Source organism: Salvelinus alpinus, chromosome 11 (assembly GCF_045679555.1).
Source record: "Salvelinus alpinus chromosome 11, SLU_Salpinus.1, whole genome shotgun sequence".
In the NCBI taxonomy this organism is placed as follows: Eukaryota; Metazoa; Chordata; class Actinopteri; order Salmoniformes; family Salmonidae; genus Salvelinus; species Salvelinus alpinus.
Genome location: NC_092096.1, coordinates 72,534,530 through 72,540,529, shown reverse-complemented (window position 1 = coordinate 72,540,529; position 6,000 = coordinate 72,534,530). Strand labels below are relative to the sequence as shown.

General features: G+C 40.6%; 1 protein-coding gene across 5 annotated transcripts in view; it reads left to right on the top strand.

Moving 5' to 3' along the window:
- LOC139534760 (tyrosine-protein kinase Tec-like) overlaps window positions 1-6,000 on the top strand; it is a 114,720-nt gene that overhangs the window by 88,874 nt on the left and 19,846 nt on the right. The window lies entirely within an intron of this gene.

Here is a 6,000-nt window from a genome sequence, read left to right as displayed (position 1 = left end):
TACAGGTCCAGACTGAACATTACTCACTCAGTGTTGTGTTGGATGGTATTTACAGGTCCAGACTGAACATTACTCACTCAGTGTTGTGTTGGATGGTATTTACAGGTTCAGACTGAACATTACTCACTCAGTGTTGTGTTGGATGTATTTACAGGTCCAGACTGAACATTACTCACTCAGTGTTGTGTTGGATGTATTTACAGGTCCAGACTGAACATTACTCACTCAGTGTTGTGTTGGATGGTATTTACAGGTCCAGACTGAACATTACTCACTCAGTGTTGTGTTGGATGGTATTTACAGGTCCAGACTGAACATTACTCACTCAGTGTTGTGTTGGATGGTATTTACAGGTCCAGACTGAACATTACTCACTCAGTGTTGTGTTGGATGGTATTTACAGGTCCAGACTGAACATTACTCACTCAGTGTTGTGTTGGATGGTATTTACAGGTCCAGACTGAACATTACTCACTCAGTGTTGTGTTGGATGGTATTTACAGGTCCAGACTGAACATTACTCACTCAGTGTTGTGTTGGATGGTATTTACAGGTCCAGACTGAACATTACTCACTCAGTGTTGTGTTGGATGGTATTTACAGGTTCAGACTGAACATTACTCACTCAGTGTTGTGTTGGATGTATTTACAGGTCCAGACTGAACATTACTCACTCAGTGTTGTGTTGGATGGTATTTACAGGTTCAGACTGAACATTACTCACTCAGTGTTGTGTTGGATGTATTTACAGGTCCAGACTGAACATTACTCACTCAGTGTTGTGTTGGATGGTATTTACAGGTTCAGACAGAACATTACTCACTCAGTGTTGTGTTGGATGTATTTCCAGGTCCAGACTGAACATTACTCACTCAGTGTTGGATGTATTTACAGGTCCAGACTGAACATTACTCACTCAGTGTTGTGTTGGATGTATTTACAGGTCCAGACTGAACATTACTCACTCAGTGTTGTGTTGGATGGTATTTACAGGTTCAGACTGAACATTACTCACTCAGTGTTGTGTTGGATGGTATTTCCAGGTCCAGACTGAACATTACTCACTCAGTGTTGGATGTATTTCCAGGTCCAGACTGAACATTACTCACTCAGTGTTGTGTTGGATGGTATTTCCAGGTTCAGACTGAACATTACTCACTCAGTGTTGGATGTATTTACAGGTCCAGACTGAACATTACTCACTCAGTGTTGGATGGTATTTACAGGTCCAGACTGAACATTACTCACTCAGTGTTGTGTTGGATGTATTTACAGGTCCAGACTGAACATTACTCACTCAGTGTTGTGTTGGATGGTATTTCCAGGTTCAGACTGAACATTACTCACTCAGTGTTGTGTTGGATGTATTTCCAGGTTCAGACTGAACATTACTCACTCAGTGTTGTGTTGGATGTATTTACAGGTTCAGACTGAACATTACTCACTCAGTGTTGTGTTGGATGTATTTACAGGTCCAGACTGAACATTACTCATTCAGTGTTGGATGTATTTAGAGGTCCAGACTGAACATTACTCACTCAGTGTTGTGTTGGATGGTATTTCCAGGTTCAGACTGAACATTACTCACTCAGTGTTGTGTTGGATGTATTTCCAGGTTCAGACTGAACATTACTCACTCAGTGTTGTGTTGGATGTATTTACAGGTTCAGACTGAACATTACTCACTCAGTGTTGTGTTGGATGTATTTACAGGTCCAGACTGAACATTACTCATTCAGTGTTGGATGTATTTAGAGGTCCAGACTGAACATTACTCACTCAGTGTTGGATGTATTTACAGGTCCAGACTGAACATTATTCACTCAGTGTTGTGTTGGATTTATTTACAGGTCCAGACTGAACATTACTCATTCAGTGTTGGATGTATTTACAGGTCCAGACTGAACATTACTCATTCAGTGTTGTGTTGGATGGTATTTCCAGGTTCAGACTGAACATTACTCACTCAGTGTTGGATTTATTTACAGGTTCAGACTGAACATTACTCACTCAGTGTTGTGTGGGATGGTATTTACAGGTTCAGACTGAACATTACTCTCTCAGTGTTGGATGTATTTACAGGTCCAGACTGAACATTACTCACTCAGTGTTGTGTTGGATGGTATTTACAGGTTCAGACTGAACATTACTCACTCAGTGTTGTGTTGGATGTATTTACAGGTCCAGACTGAACATTACTCACTCAGTGTTGTGTTGGATGGTATTTCCAGGTCCAGACTGAACATTACTCACTCAGTGTTGGATGCATTTACAGGTCCAGACTGAACATTACTCACTCAGTGTTGTGATGGATGGTATTTACAGGTCCAGACTGAACATTACTCACTCAGTGTTGTGTTGGGTGGTATTTACAGGTCCAGACTGAACATTACTCACTCAGTGTTGTGTTGGATGTATTTACAGGTCCAGACTGAACATTTCTCACTCAGTGTTGTGTTGGATGTATTTACAGGTCCAGACTGAACATTACTCTCTCAGTGTTGTGTTGGATGTATTTACAGGTTCAGACTGAACATTACTCACTCAGTGTTGTGTTGGATGTATTTACAGGTCCAGACTGAACATTACTCACTCAGTGTTGTGTTGGATGGTATTTACAGGTCCAGACTGAACATTACTCACTCAGTGTTGTGTTGGATGGTATTTACAGGTCCAGACTGAATATTACTCACTCAGTGTTTGTGTTGGATGGTATTTACAGGTCCAGACTAAACATTACTCACTCAGTGTTGTGTTGGATGGTATTTACAGGTCCAGACTGAATATTACTCACTCAGTGTTGTGTTGGATGTATTTACAGGTCCAGACTGAACATTACTCACTCAGTGTTGTGTTGGATGGTATTTCCAGGTTCAGACTGAACATTACTCACTCAGTGTTGTGTTGGATGGTATTTACAGGTTCAGACTGAACATTACTCATTCAGTGTTGTGTTGGATGTATTTACAGGTCCAGACTGAACATTACTTACTCAGTGTTGGATGTATTTACAGGTCCAGACTGAACATTACTCACTCAGTGTTGTGTTGGATGGTATTTACAGGTCCAGACTGAACATTACTCACTCAGTGTTGTGTTGGATGGTATTTACAGGTCCAGACTGAATATTACTCACTCAGTGTTTGTGTTGGATGGTATTTACAGGTCCAGACTGAATATTACTCACTCAGTGTTTGTGTTGGATGGTATTTACAGGTCCAGACTGAACATTACTCACTCAGTGTTGTGTTGGATGGTATTTACAGGTCCAGACTGAATATTACTCACTCAGTGTTTGTGTTGGATGGTATTTACAGGTCCAGACTGAACATTACTCACTCAGTGTTGTGTTGGATGTATTTACAGGTTCAGACTGAACATTACTCACTCAGTGTTGTGTTGGATGTATTTACAGGTCCAGACTGAACATTACTCACTCAGTGTTTGTGTTGGATGGTATTTACAGGTTCAGACTGAACATTACTCACTCAGTGTTGTGTTGGATGTATTTACAGGTCCAGACTGAATATTACTCACTCAGTGTTTGTGTTGGATGGTATTTACAGGTCCAGACTGAACATTACTCACTCAGTGTTGTGTTGGATGTATTTACAGGTCCAGACTGAACATTACTCACTCAGTGTTGTGTTGGATGGTATTTCCAGGTTCAGACTGAACATTACTCACTCAGTGTTGTGTTGGATGGTATTTACAGGTTCAGACTGAACATTACTCATTCAGTGTTGTGTTGGATGGTATTTACAGGTCCAGACTGAACATTACTCACTCAGTGTTGTGTTGGATGGTATTTCCAGGTTCAGACTGAACATTACTCACTCAGTGTTTGTGTTGGATGGTATTTACAGGTTCAGACTGAACATTACTCTCTCAGTGTTGTGTTGGATGTATTTACAGGTTCAGACTGAACACTACTCACTCAGTGTTGGATGGTATTTACAGGTCCAGACTGAATATTACTCACTCAGTGTTTGTGTTGGATGGTATTTCCAGGTCCAGACTGAACATTACTCACTCAGTGTTGTGTTGGATGTATTTACAGGTCCAGACTGAACATTACTCATTCAGTGTTGTGTTGGATGTATTTACAGGTCCAGACTGAACATTACTCTCTCAGTGTTGTGTTGGATGGTATTTCCAGGTTCAGACTGAACATTACTCACTCAGTGTTGTATTGGATGGTATTTCCAGGTCCAGACTGAACATTACTCTCTCAGTGTTGTGTTGGATGGTATTTCCAGGTTCAGACTGAACATTACTCACTCAGTGTTTGTGTTGGATGGTATTTACAGGTTCAGACTGAACATTACTCACTCAGTGTTGTGTTGGATGTATTTACAGGTCCAGACTGAACATTACTCACTCAGTGTTGTGTTGGATGTATTTCCAGGTCCAGACTGAACATTACTCACTCAGTGTTGGATGTATTTACAGGTTCAGACTGAACATTACTCACTCAGTGTTGTGTTGGATGTATTTACAGGTTCAGAGTGAACATTACTCACTCAGTGTTGTGTTGGATGGTATTTACAGGTCCAGACTGAACATTACTCACTCAGTGTTGTTTTGGATGGTATTTACAGGTCCAGACTGAACATTACTCACTCAGTGTTGTGTTGGATGGTATTTACAGGTTCAGACTGAACATTACTCATTCAGTGTTGTGTTGGATGGTATTTACAGGTCCAGACTGAACATTACTCACTCAGTGTTGTGTTGGATGTATTTACAGGTCCAGACTGAACATTACTCATTCAGTGTTGTGTTGGACGGTATTTACAGGTTCAGACTGAACATTACTCACTCAGTGTTGGATGTATTTACAGGTCCAGACTGAACATTACTCACTCAGTGTTGTGTTGGACGGTATTTACAGGTTCAGACTGAACATTACTCACTCAGTGTTGGATGGTATTTACAGGTTCAGACTGAACATTACTCACTCAGTGTTGGATGGTATTTACAGGTTCAGACTGAACATTACTCACTCAGTGTTGTGTTGGATGGTATTTCCAGGTCCAGACTGAACATTACTCTCTCAGTGTTGGATGGTATTTACAGGTTCAGACTGAACATTACTCACTCAGTGTTGGATGTATTTACAGGTCCAGACTGAACATTACTCACTCAGTGTTGGATGGTATTTACAGGTTCAGACTGAACATTACTCTCTCAGTGTTGGATGGTATTTACAGGTCCAGACTGAACATTACTCACTCAGTGTTGTGTTGGATGGTATTTACAGGTTCAGACTGAACATTACTCACTCAGTGTTGGATGTATTTCCAGGTCCAGACTGAACATTACTCACTCAGTGTTGGATGGTATTTACAGTTTCAGACTGAACATTACTCTCTCAGTGTTGGATGGTATTTACAGTTTCAGACTGAACATTACTCTCTCAGTGTTGGATGGTATTTACAGGTTCAGACTGAACATTACTCACTCAGTGTTGGATGTATTTACAGGTCCAGACTGAACATTACTCACTCAGTGTTGGATGGTATTTACAGGTCCAGACTGAACATTACTCACTCAGTGTTGGATGTATTTACAGGTCCAGACTGAACATTACTCATTCAGTGTTGGATGGTATTTACAGGTTCTGCTGTGTTTCTTCAGCAGGTTTTGGTTTGTTAGAAGTTTTAACTTGATAGTTCTTGGTAGTAAGAATCCAAATCAAGGTTTTAGGTCTGGAATTTTGATTTGGTTTGAAAGTTTTGATGTAGAGGGTAGTATCCTGTATAAGTCCTTGCGAATAAAAATCCAAGTTTATCTACATTTATCTAACTATAATTCTATTTTTTGCAGAACTCAGGAGCCCATGAGCTCATGAGCTCTCTCTCTCTCTCTCGCTCTCGCTCTCGCTCTCGCTCTCGCTCTGTCTCGCTCTCTCTCTCTCTCGCTCTCTCTCTCAATTCAATTCAATTCAAATCAATTTGCTTTATTGGCATGACGTAACAATGTACATATTGCCAAAGC